The sequence below is a fragment of the Gavialis gangeticus genome, unplaced genomic scaffold (assembly GCF_001723915.1).
Source record: "Gavialis gangeticus isolate Ggan-Ray unplaced genomic scaffold, GavGan_comp1, whole genome shotgun sequence".
NCBI classification, from domain to species: Eukaryota; Metazoa; Chordata; order Crocodylia; family Gavialidae; genus Gavialis; species Gavialis gangeticus.
In genome coordinates this window covers 62,342,058-62,362,674 of record NW_017728993.1, presented here as the reverse complement: position 1 = coordinate 62,362,674, position 20,617 = coordinate 62,342,058, and the positions used below count along the sequence as shown (strand labels likewise).

At 44.7% G+C, this 20,617-nt stretch overlaps 1 protein-coding gene across 1 annotated transcript in view; it reads left to right on the top strand.

Moving 5' to 3' along the window:
* The window catches only part of PAPPA2 (pappalysin 2), a gene marked incomplete at its 5' end in the record, with an annotated part of 184,615 nt that overhangs the window by 13,577 nt on the left and 150,421 nt on the right, over positions 1–20,617 (top strand). The window lies entirely within an intron of this gene.

The window sequence follows — 20,617 nt, the reverse complement described above, 5'->3', positions numbered from 1 at the left end:
AAATGGCTGGCATCATGTCCAGAGGCTTTTGTCTCCCCAAACTGAATGACTGTGTTCCCATTTACAGCTGGATTGACTGGGATCAGCCTGTGGTAGACTCTCAAAGCAAGCTTCAGACCTGTGAAGCTATTGCAAGATGCCTTCACTGCTCTGCCACCCACTGCATCTGATGAGACCTAGAAAATGCATCTCACCTTCTATGTAACTGCGACCTGTAACCAGGTCACCAGAGATGAGAATTGAGCATCCAGGGAGAGAACTTGTCTAATTTAGGGCTCCCCTGATTCACTTGTTGCCTGCTTGCTGCTTTGCATTGTGGCAGACAAAATGCTAGGGCAGCACGGAAAAGCCAGATTGTGCTAATGAATCACTTTTTCTTTTTGTTTAAATGAGCAATGGAGGTAGATGGAGGATTTCATACACACATCTTCCGCAATCTCCATAGTCATCTTTAATAACTTTCCCCTTCAGTCAGTCAGATCTTCTCGGCGCAAGTGTCTTTGGAGTGGAATTTCCTTGGCACATTTTTTTAATTTCTTCTTTAAAAAAAAAGAAAAGAAAAGAGAGAATAGTAGGAACTTCAACTTTCTGGAGTTTCTAAGTTCTGCAGAAAAGCTGGCAATAGCACGACCTAATTCCATAATGTGAAAACATATGGTGACCCCCCATATCCTCGCACAATGCCCTATCCCATGCTTAAAGGGGAAGGGCCTTATTATTCCTTAAGAACTCCAGGAGACAAAGTTGAAGTCCTGTCAGAGCAAGACCCCCCTGGAAGCTGTGCAAGGTCTTAACTCTTTTCCCAGGCCCCTTGACCTGGCTCCTGTGCATCTATACCTTCTTCCAGAGGCAAGCAGTGTAGAGTGGGGAAAGGAAATAGATTCTACCCCATCTCTTCTTTTTAACTGAGTGGGGTTGACTCCCACTAAGCCCATTACTTCTCTGAGAAGCCTCACAGGCCACAGTTATCCATACAGAGGGACCATATCTGGATTAACCTCTCCCCGAGCTCCTTGGCAGCTTGGCTGTTAAGTGCAACACCATCGATCTGGTTATAAGAGGTGTCTTTTTCTAGCTGTCTCTGCAGGGCACTTGGTGTTATGCCAGCAATGGAGCAGCCACCATTAATCATTATTGCTGCTATTATTATTACTTACTAGCATGGGGCCAACAGCATGCTAGCTGGTGGGAACCCAACAGCCTTGCAAGAGGGGCCAGGAATCCTTGAAAGTACCCTAGGTTGCCTTCCCCGTGGGCATCTTCTCCGGCTTATCAAGTTTCCATCTTCTCCTTTTGGGCACCCATCCCCCCAGGAGAGGGAGCCTTCAGAGTATGGAGGCAGAGAGGGGTATAGACAGTAAGGGGCAGCATATGCAGCAGCCATCTCTTGCCCTTCCATTCCTAAGGCTCCAATGGCATCAGCATGAGGCTTTTATGCAGACATCCCCTAGTCTGTTTGCACCTTCAGGTCTTGTTGACCAGGCAGTCAATAGCTGAGTAGCCCTGGACAACCTGCGGTAGCCCTGTGCTTTACAGGCTAAAGGCTAGAGACTGATCCCTTGAGCTATGTTAAACAGCATCAGGTACTGCAGAGTTGCTTTATTGTCTTCAAATGGGGAAACAAGAAGGCCTAGAGTAAGGCACTGCTCAGAGTATGCGAGTGTGCTGGAATTGAGCCTCTTGTGAAAATCCTTGTGGGGATCATCCTTGGCGAGACATCCAGAGGTTCTGACCAAAGCCACATGTTGCCAGTGTGCTCCGAGACACTTCTTTCCCTGATAAATGTCTGCTTTTGGTCTCCAACTGTGTTGGCACTCAGCAGTGTCACTATTAAGGGATGAGCAGGACACCAGCTTAGGGCACCAACTTAAGAGAGGGTACTGATGTGGCTTCCTCCCCTGAATCTTTGCATGGCAGGCACAGCCCTGCACTGCCTGGCTATTCGAACTGGGCAGGTGGCCCCATATCCAATGGTGGATCTTGGGGGGGAGGGAGGTAAAGTGATGTTCTCCCTCCTGAGGAGGCTTTGCCCTGAACCCTCCTGAGTGGGTTGTCCCCCATGCTGCCTGTCCCTCAACCACAGCTCTCCTCCCACTCTCTCTTCTCCTCTCCCCCACAACCCGCTCTTCAGTAGTCAGCATAATTCAAGGCCTTGCCTCTCACTTCCAGCTCCAGGTGCTGAAGGAACTTGTGATGCCTCTCGTAGTGATGGAGTACTTTTTAAAAAGAAAAGAGCATGTGTTGGTTTGTGGTGGGGAACTATCATTTCTTCTCTGTACATGAAAACAAAGGGGTTTGCTTGAAATTAGGTTCTGTTCAGAGGTAATCTTTAAACCTGGTACATATCAACCAGAAAAGGGGAGATATCAAGTCGTCTTCAATAGAGTTATCCCTCTGCTTTGGTAGGGAACTAAGATGCAGGCTTATCTGAAGGAGAGAGTGATAGGGAATGCAGAGACACCTTTAGGGACCCATTGGACCCAGTCTTCCTTGCTGTGTCCTGGGCTTGTGTCCTGCACCCCTGGATGTTGAATATTATCCTTGTTCTACTCTTCTTGCTCTCTTTGAATGGGGTGCAAGTGACTTCACTGGACTTGAAGCAGTGGGGAACCAAGGCCTGTAGCCTTATCAATGCAGCCTGTGTTTTCAGAAGTGCTCATCCACTTTGGGAGCCTTGGTATCAGGAGGCTGAACTGGAGAACAGTTAAAAGGGAGACATTTTCAGGAAGTGTGAGCTTCCCCTTCCTCTGTATATCTGAGTCTCTACTTGCACACCCAGCATCTCTAGTCACTCTTGAGCTGCATCTAGTCTCTGACAAAATTGTGTTGGTTGAGATGTGAAGCAAGCAAGGCCCTTCAAAACCAAGCCCCAGCGCACAGGCTTCAGAGCACATCATAAGGCATACACTCCTGTTCAAAGAGAGTATTAATGCATATGCCACCCAAGTGGCGGATCCACTGCCGCCATTGTGCCGATGATGGTGATGGATGTGATATTTGAATGCTTGGCCAGGGGACCTTGGCCACCCTGCTCTTGTGAGTGATGAGATGAAACAGGCACTTGCACAAATCTCCCAGAGTCAACAAGCAAAGCCATGACAAAGCAGCCCTTTCCTTCCCGATTCTCCTCGGTATTCTCGCTATCAGAGAGGATCTGAGCCCAGCGCACCTTCTGTCAGTTGCACTGTCCAATGTACTTTTCTGATTGGGATGGGGAGAATACTGCCATGTTTTGTTTAGTCCTCTTATCAAGTTGGAGTCAATTGTTCCCTTTGTATTGGCCCATGTGTGGGTAAATGAGTGTGTGTGGACCTGGCTCTCTGTTGGAGAGGTTTTCAGTTGCACTGGCTACTTGTTAGGGTGATGCGAGCAGGTCTCAGTCATTCCTGATTGAAAGCTCCATCTAAGTGGTGGATGCAATGAGGACTGTAGGAGTCACAAGAGACAGGACCTAATAGGATGAGGTTCAACACAGGGCTTCTAGGGGCAAGTACTTCATCTCCTCCTTCTCTCAAGCAGCTCTGCCAGCTGGGCCATGGGGTCACATGGGTGGTGGCCCAGCTCAATTTTATTCATAAGCCAGGCTTTTATGTATCATCTGAAGGGCACCTATCACAAGTGGAAATATAGATGATCTACTCGGGTCCCTTCTGACCCTAGAAACTATGAAACTAAGGCAGCCCGAAATGGAAAGCGGGCATCTGAAGGGTGATTGTTGGGAGATGGGTCAGAGGAAAAGAGAGCAGACCCTCCTAACCTTTGGCTTTCCTTACTCTTCTCCTTGCTTCTTGTTTCACTGGACTGAGAAAATACAAGGAGAAGACAAAAGAGCCTTTCTCCTCATGTTCATCTATCCCCATAGTGCTCACCTGAGTAATACCGCTGGAATTCTGTTAGAGCCCCTCATCATGAGAACTTCCTCCTGCGACAGAAACCTTCCGGATATCCTGTCTCTCAGGCTTTATGTTTTCAGAGTGTTCTTCAAGCATTAACTAATTAATCCTTGTTGCACTCTTATGGGATATTGTAGTCATTCAAGGATCCCAGGGCATTTTCCCAACAGCAGGGAAAATACACCTGGTATCCTGGTTAAATGCCAGGACAATAATTCTGCCAACCTGACTTCTCTTGATTTGCTTTCTGTTCTCAGGTAGTTGTGCCATGTTGCTGGGCACTGTCCAATGGCATTCTGCCTGCAGAAGTGGCTGGTGTGTTGGAGGTGATGGACTGAATCTTATTGTTTGTGGATAGTTAGCCAAGTGCTTTGATTTCATAGATTTCATAGACATTAGGGCTGGAAAGGACCTCGGAAGATCATCCAGTCCAGCCCCCTGCCCAAAGGTCAGGAAGTCAGCTGGGGCTCTAGGATCCCAGCAAGACAAGCATCCAATTTCTCTTGAAGGTGTTCAATGTAGGTGCTTGAACCACCTCCGATGGCAGGCTGTTCCAGACCTTGGGGACTCGGACAGTAAAGAAATTCTTCGTTATGTCCAGCCTGAAACGGTCTTGCAGTAGTTTATAACCATTCGACCTCATCATCCCTTGGGGCGCTCTGGCGAACAATTGTTCCACCAGGTACTGGTGGTCACCCCTGATAAACTTATAGGTGGCCAGGTCTATCTTAAATCAAAGCGGTGTATATTGGTGCTGTTCTGTTGAAGTCAGTGACCAAATACCGGTGTATGCAGAAGCAGAGAAGTTAGCCCTGCTGTTTTTTTAGGGAGTACTTCTGCTCAACTGGGACCTCAAAGAGTTGAATGTAAGGAGCTGTAATGAAGTGAAAGTTAAAGACAAAAGGGGAGCGTGTAGAACTTAAAGAGAGGTCTTCGAAGTGGCAGCCAAGGGGAGAATTGAAACAAAAATGAAATTGAACTGAGAGAAGGCAGGACAATGGGAGACCTGTACTTAGATCCATGCAAAATCTTGTACTCCCATAATTGCAAAGGCAGTCAGGTCCTCCACAGGTGATTTATGCCGACTGAAGATCTTGGTCTAAGCATTCAGTGTTGATGGTAAACTCCCTGGTACAGCCAGCCAGAAACAGATATTTTGTTGATGGGGAATCCAGATATTTCAATTTTTTCTTTCTTTCCACATTAGAATGAAAAGTTGAAATCCTGGGAATTTTTCACAGACTGAAATATTACAAAATGTTTCACTCCAAGCTGATCAAAATGTGTCATTTTGACTAGAACATAACATACAACCCAACCAAAAAACAAAGCATTTAGACTATTAGGAATGAAATGTGTAGATCATTTCTTGTTAAAAAAAAGGACAAACTGGATATGTTCACCAAAGATGCTTTGAATTAGTCCAGTCAAAGTTCCCTGGGATGCCTGTTCCACAGGAAATGTTTTGAGCAGCTCTCATCTGCAGGTGGGGATGTTAGTGCACCAACCAGTATCAATGCCTTGTGCTCTTAGTCCTCTCCCAAGGCAAGCCCCATGTGCAGCCTGCTTGCCAAGACAGTTAAGTTGTTAATGCAAATCTTGTAAGAAACCAAAAGACCTATCATAATTGCCAGGGGAATTCCCTCCTAGGCTTTAACAGCCATAGGCCAGCCTGTACTTATGAACACCTGAGAGAGGCTTAGTAGGCTGTCTGCCAAGCAGCATGTGTATCGGCTGCATGTCCATCTCCTCTTCTGCAATGGCACTTTATTAGCAGGCCTTGCATGGAATGGAAGAGCCTTAAGGACTTCTTACCTCTGTGTGTGGGTGCACAAGGGCAGTCCGTGTGTTCTCTATGTTGTGTGCAGTGCTGAGGTTTCTTGAAACTGCTTTTCTTCCCCATGGTATATGATTGGAAAGAAAGGGCAGCAAAGGTGGGCAGGAGGTGGGGCCATGGCCATACCCACAACAGGCCTTTGGCATGAATTGGCACCCTCTAGCCCTGACAAAGGGAAGGATGAACAGAAAAGAAATTGTTTATTTCCCTCATCATGAGTAGTTATTCCACGGCTGGCCACTGCTGTGCAGTGTTAGCACAGTAGGCTCAATCCCCAGTTGGACTAAATGATCTCTTGGGGTCCCTTCCAGCCATACTTGTCTATGATAAAAAAGATGTTAGATCAAACTGTGCAACACAGAGGGCAACAGTAGGAGCTTTCTAGAGAGCTTTGACTCATGCAGATGTTTTAAATTCAGAATAAAAGGAGCCAGGCCTGATATTCACCTACAAACATTGCCCAGCATGTTAGTTTGGCTTCACTAAGGTGCATGTAAATGTATGCCTCAGTTTTTCCGCAGAAGACTCTGCCTTCTGAGCTTTGCGCTTGGGAGCTCCAGGAGTAAATGGACACAACATTCCAGAGCTAGACTCAGTCAAAATCATAGTGTTCCGCCTGATTTCATGTTAAAACCATGATTCCAGCTCAATGCCAGAACATAAATCACTCCCTTTCTTGGAAACTGGGCCCAGTTTCTGCTCAAGGTTTGTGGATATGAGCTTCAAGTTTGTAACAAATCTCCAGACTGAGGGAACTTCATGTGGTTTTGTGGTTTTGCTGTGAACATTTCAGGCAGTTCTGGTACTTTTACCTTTCTTGATAGAGCAATAGAAATTGTGTGGTCTAAGCAAATGCATGTGTGGTTTATTTTCTGTTGTAAGGAAAAGCAGATACTGTGAACTCTGTAGTCCTGAATCTACCACATTTTTTTCAGTCTGTGGAGTTTTAGATGATTCAACATTATATCAATTAGTCAAGATTATAGTTGGCTTTGAAAAAGTTCAGAAAGGCCTATCACAGCCAAGGGTAAGGGCAACACAATGGCAAAATGAAAATCACTTTTGACAAATGCAAGGGCAATAGACTTTGTGAGGAATATTTTCAATTGCTCAGGTGCTGTATTCTAAATTGTAGAGAGGAGAGAAGTAGGGCTGAAACGGATCAAGTTTGCCATAGGGGACTGCTCAATTAACCCCTGCTCGCTGTGTCCTGGAGGTAAAAAAAAAACAAATAAAATCTTAACATAGAGATTAGAATTACAGAAAAAATGCTGAATGCATTGTAGTGCCACTATCTATAAATCAATTATACGTCTTCCCTTGGAATAGTGTTCAGTCCTTGGCACTTTATCTGAAAAAAGGTCTGGCAGAAATAGAGTGGGCTGAGAGATGGGCAGCAAGGATTGTCAGAAACTTGGACAGACCTCCTTGGGAGAAGAGTTTGAAAGACTGGGATGGTTACTTTAAAGGGGTAATGAAAATGCTATGCCTACATTGCACAGTTAACTTGGGTGATAAGCTTCCAAGTCTGAGTTTGAAGGTTGGCTTGGCTTAGACGAGCCTCCCCATCACCTTGCTGTTTTCTCAGTGTTTCTGCACTGACTTGTGAGTTCCACAGGGCCGTAGTCCCCGGTTCCTTGCATTGAGACACTTCAATTCTTTCCCATTCAACAAAGGAACTTGATGTCCCAGTACATCCTGGAGGCCAAGAGTTCACCACTATTAAAAAAAAATGGATCAGACATTTATGGAAGCAATGAGATCCTCCAAAATTATATGGATATATTTTTAAGAAGGTGTGTAAACCCTCACATTTCAGGGCATAAATCAACCACTAACAGAAGAGGTAGAGAGCAGTTTTCCCTATAGGCAGGTTATACCATGTTTAGCCACTGCTGGATTGGTTATGCTCTCTGGCCCTGGTCACCATTGAAAAGAGAAGGCTGTGCCAGATGAAGCCCAAGTCTGTTTTTTCAATTTCTGTGTTCCTTTGCGATACAAAAAACCTTTCTGTTATGGACTCAAAACTAGGGTAATCTAGCAGGTATTTCTGAGAAAACAGGCAATGGTTGGGTGCTCTACATAAGACCAAAATATCTTGGGAGACCAGTTTGGAGGATCGATGGCTGCACATGCTCCTGTGATGAGAGCCAGTGGGACTCAAGCCATGCAAAAAGCTTTGATTGTCCTTCTGTCCAGAGGTGAACTTCACCCTGGGTAAACAGAAGATCTAGTTCTCCACACATGGCAGTGCCCTTCCATGCTACCACATCCAGATTTTAAGCTATTTTATAAAAGACTTTTTAAGGTAAAAAATATCCTTGTAACAAATACAAGCTCCTGCCAATAAAAGACCCCAAAAGCAATGTTGTTTGCAGTTTGTTTGCACTGGAGAGTTGTTTGATTGGTTTAGCTGCCTCCCAAGTCAGCCAACCCTCTGCATATCATGCCTGTAGGAGGCATTTAAGGAGGGTGTTGCTTTGCTTGTCTGTGTAACAGAATCACAAGTGTTGCCAGAAAAGTAGCTTGTTCTCTGCCTTTTCCCCTTTTTATCCTGATTAAAAAGCATTTTGGGGGGGTTGTTGCAGTGTGGTGCCAGAGTCATCAGGAACTTTGTGTTGATTTGCTGAAGAAATGCATCTTACCTTGCTTGAGTGCCTTTTTAATTGATCCTTGTGAGGGGGGAAAAAGTGATGGCAGCTCATTAGCAGCAATTAACACTCAGCAAGCATCACCCTCAGGCAGTGAGTCAACTAGATCCTGGTGTGTCATTACTTATGCAAAACAGAAAACCACAGGAGACTGGATGACTAAGTGGACATGGGCAGGGTTGTGGAGCATTTCACCTCCAGGTGTCAAGTGGAGCCCAGACAAGGTAGAAGAGAGCTGATTTGGTGAGTTTCAGTCCACTTTCTAGTGAAGAAATGTCTTCATCCCATAAACCATCTGGCAGCCAATGCTTACCAACACGGGGACAGTCAGGAAAGAAAATCCAAAATAGTTGAAGTTGAAATTCCACAATGGATTAGTTAAACTGCACTAAACCTCCTTGTGGATGTTCTTATTTGGAATTAAATTTGCATTGGAGCTATTGTATCTTCTTGTGCTTTGAAAGTGAAGTAAACCAAAAGGAAATTATGGCCACTTGTGGGAGTTAACTAATCCATTCCTACAAGTGAATAAATCAACTTGTGGGTTAACTAATCCATTTCTAAAAGTCAATTCAGATTAGGTTTCCTGAGTGTTGCCTCATAAACAAGCCCTAAGGGATGAACAGGCCGGGAATTATTCTCCTGGTCTTCACAGCAACACACACAGCAGTAGGTGTGGAGAGCAAGACATATGGTTGTCAGTCACAGAGCACGCAGTATACAGCTAGTCACTCAGGCTTTCCAGCACCAGGGCTAGGGACAGAAGTTACACATAAATTGGTTTAAGTGATCAGAAACTGGTTTAAACCTGTAACAGAATAGAAACTCAGTGCACATAAACCAGTTTCAAAATGGCTAAAACTGGTCTAAGATAAATCTGGTTGCATGTAATATTAGAATTAACTGATTTGGGTCAAACCAGTTTATGAAACTTCTGTCCCTGACCCCTTTCTGGCTCAAGTTAAATCAGAGTCCCCCAGCATGCTTTGCAGCCCTAGGCTGGGTTGTGCTCTGTAGCTGGAGCAGTGAGGGCTGGCTGACAAGGGGGTGGGGGGGGCAAGCCCGGCTGGGGATACAGTTCAGTCTGTGGGGGGGAGGACTGCCCCCCCCCCCAGCAAACCCCAGCAGCTAGGGAAGGGGATTAAACATGCCTTTCCTGGCTCAAACTTATTGCTGGCTGTGGCTGTGGACTACAAATCCCAGAGCGCCTCCAGATGAGTGTGGTTGTGCAGTATGTGGCTCTGCAAACACATCGTACGATATGTGGCACTGCACCCCCAGAGGCACCTGGAAGCAGGAAGAGGAAGTGATGAGCAACCCTGTAGAGTCCTGCTGCTGTGATTTTGAATTAGAAGTCCCAGAGACCTTGGGGGCAGCAGGAAGAGGAAGCAAATGCACAGCCTGTACTAGATGTGCCAGAGAGCTGTGCTCTGGCATCCCCTGGTTTCTGGTATGAGCCACTGCAGGCGTGTGGCTATATTTCCCAAATGTCTGTTCACTTCTGTTTCAACTTAACCTCTGCAGTTTAGACAGTCTGCAAAGACTGAATCAATTCAGCCTTGGGCTTTTTGACTGTACTTATCCCATATGACTACTGCTGTAGGGAAAGAAGGGACAGATTGTAACTCCTCCTGGTTGGGGAGCCTCAGTACATCTGTATAAATGCTATCCATGTCATCAGTGCCAGTGTGGAGTTGGGAGGGATCTTTCCTGGGGTGGTTGCTTGTTCTTGCAAAGGGTGAAACAATGACAGGAGCCAGAAATGAGCTGAATCCCAGAGTCCCACCCTTCGCTGCTCCAGTGCACCACCTGGAAAGGCAGGGCAGGGTAAATAACTTGCAGCTGCAGAGAGTTGCCACTGATTATTTTCCCCTGGAAGAAGGGAGGAACCAGAGCCAGGTTACAACAGAAGCACAGTCTGGTTCCTGGGGGAACCAACCTATTTGCTTAGGGCTTGTGGCAAGGCTCTTTGTTTCTTCCCCCCCAAAATTCTCCATTTCCTCCATTGCTGACACACCACCATCCTTCCCATTGCTCAGGTTCCCAAATTCAGTGATACTTCAGGGACAACATAAGTCTCTGATGTAAAAATAAAGCTTCCTGCAGCCAGTCACAGCAGTTTTGCCAGTTTTTTTTTTCCCCAAAGAAGTAAGAAAGAGCAGAAACTGTCTATAAACTTGAAGTAAGAAAGAGAAGAGAAGTATGGGAAGAGGAAGGCCAACTTAAATGACTACGAAAAAGGAACATGTCAGCTTACTTTGATTTGAATTGATCAGAGATAGATAACACTTTTGAAAACATTGAACAGTTTTTTCACTTCCTCTTTTCACGATCTGAACATTTTGAAATTTGAAGAATATTAATTAGTTCCATGTAACTTGTTTGACAAATGGGGGAAAGATCATGAAAATGGCATTGCAATTTTTCCTGACTTTCCTCCCCAGTTTCAGGATTTTATCAACATTTAAAGACATTTCAATCAGCTGTATTTTGATACCTTCTTTTACATAAGTGAAAGCTAGATTTGCAAATAGCATACATTGCAAATATCAGTTTCCTCGCTTTCATAAGTAAGGATGCTGATGCTGAGGAGGTAATTAAACAGATGTCTGAGGGCAAGTTGCCAGGCTTTTATGGGCTGTCTGGTAGATGTTATGAAGTATCAAGAGAGGAGTTGGTTTCCATGCTCACCAGTGTATTTAATTGATTCCTATAATCCTTTATGAATTCCAAAAGCTGTGGACATCTCCCCTCGATTATTGACATTGAAATCCAGCAAAAGTAAAACTGACTGTGCTTTGATAGGCATAATTACCTATTAAATATCTTGCCATCTGCCTTTACCAAAGCTACACAATTAATTGAGAACAGACAGGTATTAAAGGAGAGTGGTAGGTGTGATCTGTTTGGTCCAGTCAAAGTGTGTACCTGGCAAATTGCAGCAAAGACCTTTGATTCAATGTAGTTATTTAAGATTAATGTGAGGACAGAGAAGAAACATGAGGATATGTGTAAATGCCCTCTAGCTAAAGTAAGAATGAAAAGTGGCTACTTTGAGGGTCCTGTGGGAAGACTGTTGCATGACCACTGAAGTGATGGACAACTTTTTTGCAACAACAAATAACAAATCAGAAAAAATAACATTATTATGAGAAGAGGTATGCAGGTTTGGGGTACAGAGTGGTGTGACAGGCAGATGATGTTGTATGACTGGCTCTTGCCTCAGTGCCAGGTAGCAATACTGTAGAATTATCAAATAATCTGGTGATCATCTTTTCAGAGCTCCCAGGTAAAAACCTCTGTCTGTTCTGTAATGCTAAGTTGGTTTCACTCCTGGTAGCAGTCCTGGCTCTAACTGGGAAGGCAAAGGTGTATCTTGATAAAAGCTTGTGTTTCTGGGAAGTCTGAGTGTACTCCAAAAGGAATAGCTGGTGGCTGATTTGAGAGAGGCGGGTGGTAGCTGCTTACAGATCTAGCTGTTAGGTCAGAAGAAGTAAAAAAGGATAAGGTAAAAGAAATGGAAAGACCAGATAAATATACATATGTTGTTTTCTGCTGTAAAACATTTGCACAGTTTGGTTTCTATACTAGTGACAGATATAATTAGTTTAATAGCTGTCCTTCATATTATTACATCTTGCTCTTAAAAATATGCACTGAGGATTAATTTGATATGTAACAATTTTTATCATGCATCTTCTCAGAGGGCCTGAACTAGTAGAGCAAGGAAGCAAGTGAGTTTCAACTGTGCTGATGCAAGACCCTTTTGGGATCTGCACGCCTTCCCAGTCTGGTTGTTCACAAGGCATGCAGGGCAGTTCCAGTGGGCTACAGTGGCTGCAGCACCTGGGTTGAGGACCAGTGAGATCAACTGAGGTGGTGCAACAGTGGTTCGTAACTAGGGTGCCACTAAAGTAAAAAAACTTATTGAAGGGTGTCCTGAATCTAAAAAGGTTGAGTACCGCTAATGGAAGCACATGCTCAATATTATGTGTTTGTGCGTAGTCTCATTGAAATTAGTGTTAAGCTGGTGCTCTGACTGATCAGAGCCAAAAACTGTTAAAACAAAGAGACTTTTTAAAAAAGGCATAGTCTTAGATTCTCTACTGCAGCCGGCAGAGTCTGCTATGTTGCAGCCTGTGGATTTTTGAAGACAAAATACAAGGGCCTTACTCCCATTTGCTCTGAGGCCCACTTACACTTCTAAAGTAGTCTAAAAACACTTCACAATAAATGGGAACGTTTCCAAATCCCTAAATGTGGCAAGTACCTAACAGCCACTATCTGCCATTCAACCATCTTCCTACTATGCATATTTATACATCCTTGCATTCTCAAACACTTTTGTAATGTGCATGTTTCATGCTTGTAGGCACTTCCAGTTCTTTCAAGCCAAGCTATCTTTGTACAGTCGGGAGCTTCACACTTGCATGCATACATGCTTCAGCCTTACTCTTTAATTCCCTTTTCCCCAGACATGTGCCTCACAGTCTCTCATATTTCTGACTGGTGGGACAGTTTTCTAGGCATTCGACTATCACATTTATAAAATCTATGATGAGATGGGCCAAAGAGAATTAGGGAGGTTTTCAATTTTTTTACACTTATGCCACCTTTGGGTAGCTAAGAGTAATTGCACAGCCCAGCATCAATTTTTAGTGATTTTTCTATTGCTTTATCATTCCAGGGGTTGATTCTTATTTTTTTTTCCTAGTTTTCCTTTTTCATACCTCATTTTTCATGATTCCTTGTTTTTCTGAGTATATTTGTGTATATCTCTTTTTTTTATTCTCCCTTCTCATCTAAAAGCAAATGTCTTTATTCCATTGCCATGTTTTATGTGACATCCATTTTATTTTCCATTGCAGCTCTTCCTTGTCCTTGGGGAATACCTAAATTATACCAAATGATGTATAGTTTTCCTTAAGTAATAACTTCCATTACATGATGAATGAGATTGTGTGACTGATGTCTGTAATAGCACTTTGTGGCTTTTGGTCTCCCAAAGCTTGCATTGGTCCCCAGGGAGGATGTGCGCGAGGATAATTATAAAGGGGGAAGGATAAAGTATCAGGGAAGTGTGTACATGCTAAGTAGGGACAGACCTACTCTTTATGGATGTGAGATCATCAATGGGAAGGAAGGTCAGTGCTGCAGGATGTTGTGGTAGTTCCAGAAGTGACACCACGCAACCCAAGGTTTCAGTCCTACAGAGGCATACATGCTTGATTAAGTTTTTTTCCATATAAATATCCTTTGGAATTCAGCGGGACAGTGCCTACTGTTCACTTGTCCATGCTTATTTGTGCACAGACCAGGGCTCTCAGTTAGTACTGCCCCAGTCCCTCCAGCATGGTGTTGGAGGGACTATGCTCTGGAAGCTGCATCTTCCAGAGGAAGGATGTTACTGAAGCATAGGCTATTTGTGGGCTTTCAGGATCCTCTGGTATGTTTTGCAAGAATTAGGGATGTGTGAACCCCTTGTGCTGGTCAGAGTCTACTGTGAGCAGTAACGTAGTGGCCACCTCAGACACCCCGCCAGTGTTTTAGTTAGAAGTGGTGAGCTTATAATACAGGACTGCTTTGCACTAATATCCATGGACTAGGTCTGGCACACAACTGAAGTAATGCAATGATAAATCAAGCCCATTACTCATTCTTAATCCCCAGTCCAGCAAAATATTTAGGAACTACCAATTCAGAATCTTAAAGCTATATTAGCAGCTCCTATTAAATTTAATGGATTAGAGCAACCTTTTGCAAAATCCTTAACCCGAGCTTTGGAATTCCACTGATGAAATGCAACCCTCTGTTAGGTATCCAGCTTTTCAGGGTCATTTAAAAATTCTGTAGCAAGGATGTAATTTTGTATTGGAGATGACAGAAGTTAATTTCTATACAAGTTGATTGGCTTCATCCATATCAAATTCCATAGGGCTCTTGTAAGTTCCAAAATGTTGTGTAATGTTTCTGTGTATGGCTAGATGGTTGCGCCACCCCACCCCAGACCGCTGCATTGCACAGTGTAGCTTGTGTGGCAGACTTTGCTTCTGACAGAAGGAAGCACTATCCAAGTGTCAGCTGTTATATAGCACAACATGGTTTTAATGGAGAAAATTCCAGTGAGGAGGCCTGATTTTAGCAGGATAACAATAGTGGAAGAACCATGGAGAAGGGAACAGACTGCAGGGGAGGGGATCAACTTCCGCTCTTAAGAACATAAGAATAGCAATCTACTGGGTCACATTATAGGTCCTTGATGTGTTAAAACTCCTGTGTCATAGTGGCAAAGTGGATGCTGAAAGGCAGAGTGAATTGGGTATGACTAGGGTCCCCCTCTTCTCCCCTGTTTCTCTGTCTTGCAGCCTCCAGCATTTAAGGTCTAGTAAGTTCTCATTCAGAGGCTGTATCCCTAACTCTTATGCTCAATAGCTACTGATGCCCCTTTCCTCCAAGAATTTGTCTAATTCCTTTTCTGATCTAGCTAATCCCCACACAAGGCCCCTGCATTATGGCAACCATAGAGCTGACCACAAACAGCTGGAGGCTGCAGTCATTAGTCCCCTTGGGCACTGCAGAATGACCCTGGGGGCACAGCCTCTACCCTCCTTCAAGCCTCCAGAGGTTAAAGTTCAGGATCAGAAAGACCACTGATCTCTCAGTTTTTTGGCTGGAGCGACCCCTGAAAACAAAACTGAGTGGCAGCAAGGAGATTTGGGATTTCTTCAGCTCCCAGTAAAAGGTCTCTCTGGAATGATTTATCCAGCATTTTGGTTGGCAGGCTCCGTCAAAGCCATTAGAGTTGTTAAATGAATGTATTGTTTTCAGTTTTCTTTGGCTGGGTATTCCCCATTATTTAGGAAATAGAATTGTCCGTTTACATGGGGGGGAGGTGGACTGAAGGCTGCTAAGCCCCAAACCACCAGAATAGTACAATGCAAACAAACCTGACTAAAGACGTGGGGGAGAGAATTCTGATAGCTAGCGATTCTCGCCTGCCAAGGGCAACAGTGGGGATGATAGGCGGCCTCACATTTTTTTTTGTTTGTGGTTAAAAACTTCCCCAATAAATTATCTAGTGTCCTTTTTATATCCGAGAATGAGGCATTTTTAGAATGCTGGCTTGCTTGTGCTGTGCTTTGAGCTGGAACACCCAATCTCTTGGACCTAAAAATAAATCCAGATTTTTTTTAAAGATTGGGTAGAAAAGAGCCCTTTTTTTTCTCCTTTCCTTTGCAGCCCCCGTAGCTGTTAACGTTACCTTTGAGCAAAAGGCCTTTATGAAGCAATACATCTAGGCTTAATGTTGAAATGTGCCAGCTCCTCACAGACTCAACTGAGGATGATGCTAGCGGGCATCTCTCAGGGCTAGGCTCCTTCACTCCAGAGTCCTGGAGCTCATTGTTGTTTGGAGTAGCACCACCAGGAGGTAAATGAGATGGGATCCTAACTGGGCAGGTCACAGACAGAGTGAGAGGTAATTCCTGTCCCAAGGAGTTCACTGCAAATAGACAAGAGAAGCAAAGGCTAGAAAGAGAAACAGCAGCATGGAAGTGTAACATTCAGGCTAGGTACAGAAGTTACACATAAACCAGTTTAAGTGATCAGAAACTGGTTTAAACCTGTAACACAATAGAAGCTCAGTACACATAAACCAGTTTAAAAATGGCTAAAACTGGTTTAAGATAAACCTGGTTGAATGTAGTATTAGACTTAACTGATTTGGGTCAAACCAGTTTATGGAACTTTTGTCTTAGACCCCTTCCTGATTCAAGTTAAATCACAGTCCCCCAGCATCCTAGCATGCTTTGCAGCCCTGGGCTGGGCTGTGCTGTCTGCACCAGAGAACAGGCATGTGGCTGCATTTCCTGAATCAAAGGTAAATGTCTGTTCATTTCTGTTTCAATTTAATCTGTGCATCTTAGACTAACCTGCAAAGACTGAATTGATTCAGGCTTTTTGACTCTCTGTACCTAGTCTCAAAGTCAAACAAGAGGTCACTGGTAGAGACCAGGAGAGGACCCAGGTCTCCTGACTCTCACTCTGCCTCCATTGTTGAGTACAACAGCTGCAATACTTAGTGCCTACCCTACTGTGTGCCCTCCTACTCACCATTCCATGGGCTGATCCAGTGTCATTAAAATGGAAATCCTTCCACATGTATTAGATCAAGCTAATTGCTTTTGCCCAGTGGACAGTAGATTGGGCTCCTTGTTCCTGCCTGCTTTTGCTGATTGTTTCCCTTTACTTTGCAAACACTTCACTTGGAGTTGGAGTTAGTCATCCCAGGTAGGTCCATACGTGACTCCCCTTAACCTGCAGAGTTTTGGAATCACATCCTTAGATTCCAAACCCCGGGGGTCAAGAACTTTTTTTCATTTTCACTTATCTACAAAATGTTCTTGACTGCCTGTGGAGCTGGGGAAGAAGCATAATAATACAATAGTACAGAGGTTCTCAAACTGTGGTCCACAGACCACCACTGGTCCGCGAGCTCTGTTCAGGTGGTCCGCAGAAAGGCTGAAGAAAAATCGAGAATATCTGTACTTGTAAAGTAAGACTACTGATATTAAAATATGAGTTGTGTGTTTTGATTTTAAAAGTGTATTAAGTGGTCTGCTGAGACCCTCAGCAATTTTCAAGTGGTCCACAAAAAAAAAGTTTGAGAACTACTGCAATAGTGCATACTGCATACAGTCCTGGCCAGGATCACAGGAGGAGTGATCCAAAACGGTGGCCAAGGGAATTAAATCCTCCCCTCCCATTGAAATTCAGTGGCATTGGGAGATCAAATTTCCTTAGGCTCATTCCAGCCATAATTCTTTATGCCTTCAAAATGATTTGCAAACATTAACCCACATACCTGTGTGGGAAGCAAGGGTGTTCTTCACTCAACACATGGGAAACTGAGGCACAAAGGGGCTAAATCACTTGCCCAAAGGCCTTGCACCAAGTTAGTGCTAATTTTTGGTGCCTTCTAAACTCAGGGCAAAATTCTGCTCTTTGGTCTGTTCCATCCCCCTCTGCTCACTGCAGCTGATCTTCATTGCATAGTTTGCTCACAGTTACTCTCTTGGCTCTAGGGGGGGTGGCTATGCCTGGTTCAGAGTGCACAATGAAGGGGTTGCCATTCTCAGACCAGCATTTTGCCTGGACTATAGCTTTTGCTCTGAATTCTGGCTTCTCAGAGGGCAGAAACTTGCCAGCAGGGCTCTGGTGAGTTAGAACCTTCCCTACACATCCAAAGCATGAAAAACTCACTTCTGGTGGGCACGCTGCCTCCTTTTCACTGGATCAGGTAAACAAAGGAGGAAGTAAAACAGAAATGAAGACCCAAATCCCCAGCTGGTGTAAATCTGTGCAGCTGCACTGTCTTCAAAGTGGCAAGGCTAATTTACATTATCTGAAAATCTGGCCCTAAGGTAAGATGGACAGCCATGGCACAGTGGTGTTTGCACTGGAATATTTTGAAACTTTAATTTTAAACTATTTCAAAATAAATAGCATATACCTATCTGATATTATTTATCTTGGAGCTTGTGCTAGAATAACTTCTCACTGTTGAATGTTGCACACTGAAACCACAGGACTGGAAACATACTCATGTATTTCACCTGACTCTTCCCACCCCCCCACAGGATAATCCAAACATCCAAAAAACAGTCCACATCAGTGTTATAAAAAGGAACATAGAAACTTTCCCTTTCCCATATAGGGCCTGAAGCAGAGGTCTTTGAAGTCAACTGGAATCTTTCCATTGACTTTAGTGAGCTTTGGATGAGAGCCCATGGATAGGAACACCAGACTCCTATCCCCGCCTCCCATTCACAAGCCCAAGTTGCAAACCACTTCTGTTATACCATGTCATGCACCCTTGACAACTCCTGACATCATGTCTGTAAAAGTAAATGTGCATTTCTAAGATTTCAAATTTCCAGCTTGCTGTAGAGTAGCTTCCTGTTTGTGCCTATCCAGACACTTTCCCCCCATCTTTTCCTGTCAACTCTATGTCAGAAAATATGAATCTACTTTGCATTCATCTTACCAATGCAGTCTGGCCAGTGAAAGACATTTTTGAGCCCAGGCTCTTGTGGTTAATAGCAAAACTTAAATTTTCAACTGTGCACAATGGTGAAGCTTATTTATTTACATTTATTTTATAGCAAGGGAATTCAGATGCCAGTGATTTTTGACTGTGATAGGATTATTTCTACATTTCCTGCATTAGCAATGCTGATGTTGGTTGTAATTGTGTGTTCATGGTCTGTGCCCTCTGGAACTGAACTGAGATGATCACTGTTGGTCAAAAAACAATTCTGAAATTTAAGTTACCTGGCAATAGGTACATGGTGGTATAGCAAATGCTTTGGGTTCATGATCTGGTGTATTTGTTCTATACAACTGTCCACTGTTCCTCTACAGGACCCAAGAGGAAGTGTGTTTGCTGTGGGTCCGATTGTAATTCACACTCCCTTTAATACCACCAACCTTAACATTAGCCTTAGAATAACGTATGTATTTTCTGTCTCCCCTCTGCAAAGACAATGTCTAAAACAAGACTCATGTTGTTGTCAAGGATTTGGTAGGAATGCTCAGATTGCAAAATGAGTTGCTAAATATGTGCATGTGCAGCTTGGAGCTGGCATGATCATGGAAGCTAGGATTTTCCAAGTACTCTCTGTTGGCTTAACCGCCCTTATAGGAGCTTTACTACTGAGTTCAGTGGGAGCAGGGTTGGGCCAACACCAAACACTTTGGATAAGTCAATCCTTACAGCCCTTCACTAGGGCTCCTGCAAACCCCATTTCTCCACTGGCGAGTTCTAGAGTTGTTCAAACCCATGTGTACAAGTGTTGGGACAGGTGTTGCAAAGCCCACTACCACAAAGAGTTTATAATCAAATTAGGCATAATTTATTCTACAGAAACCTTAACAGACCCCATGTAACTTGCTCACTGCTACAGATGAAGGGTTTCAGGGTATTAGCTCTCTCCACTGACAGGGTTCTTAACAACTCCCAAATTTACCATATCAACTAGGCCTGTGTGAAGCAGCTGGTATTCACTTTGCATTTGGATTCGGCCGATATGGGGGACAGATTCGGTGATTCGAATCGCTGTCCCAAATCGATTCAGCTGAATCTGATTCAGAGATTCAGCTGCTGCTGAATCAGCTGATTCTCCGAATCACATAGGCCTCATCCCCTGCCTGCTTTCAATGGCTACCCTGCCCAGTCCCAGCTCCCGGCTCTTTGAAAAAAAATGTCCGCACTCACCGGCTGCTGCCAGGTGTGGAGGTGGGGGAGTGAGCTTCACTGCCCCCCACTGCGCCAAGCCACCTGGAGGGGCTCTTCCAACCCCCTCAGCCCCCCAACCCCTGCCCACTCTCCCAGCCCCGCCATGGCTGCTCCACCCACCCCAGCTCTGGCCCTTTAAAAACAAAAAAAAGCCCTGACTCACCGGCTCCTGCCTGGGGTGGGGGAGTGATCCCTGCTACCCCCATTGTCCCATGCTACATGGGGGGCTCTGCCATGAGCTCCCCAAAGCCCCGAGGCCACCACAGGAGCTGGTTAGCCCAGGTTTTTTTTCTTAAAGGGCAGGAGCTGGGGTGGGGGAGGCTGGGGGAGTGGGGAGGTGCAGGGGGCTTGTGACAGAGCCCCCCACACAGTGCAGGGCAATGGGGGGGGCAGTGGGGAATCATGCCCCTGCCCAGCAGCACCCTGGGAGTTGGGGCTTTTTTTTAAACAACCAGGAGGTGGGGCAGCCATGGGGGAGGCTGGGGGAGCAGGCGGGGGTCAGGGGACTGGGGGAGCAGGCAGGGGATGGAGTCTGGCGGGGGTCCTCCTATGGTTTCCTCCCCCAGCCCTCCTTCACCAGCCCCCTACTTATGAGCTCCAAGTCTGGGCCCATCTCCCTGCTGCAGCAGGCGGGGACTGTCTGAATCATTGAAGCTTTCTGAACCTTTTCCAAAGATTCAGAGAGCTTCAAATCAATTCGGACTTTTTTATTGGTCCCCTAATTTGATTCGAATTTGGAGATTCAGCCACTGAATCATGTCAAATCTCCTCCAAATTGAATCATTACCCAAAGCTTCACACAGTCCTAATATCAACTCTTGAACAGTGCGCATCATCTCCACATTCTGGGCACTCTTATAAACTCTTACAAACACAATGCATCATAAAGAGATTCTAGTAATTTACCTACCAACAGCCCTGTGCAATAGGAGGAGAACCT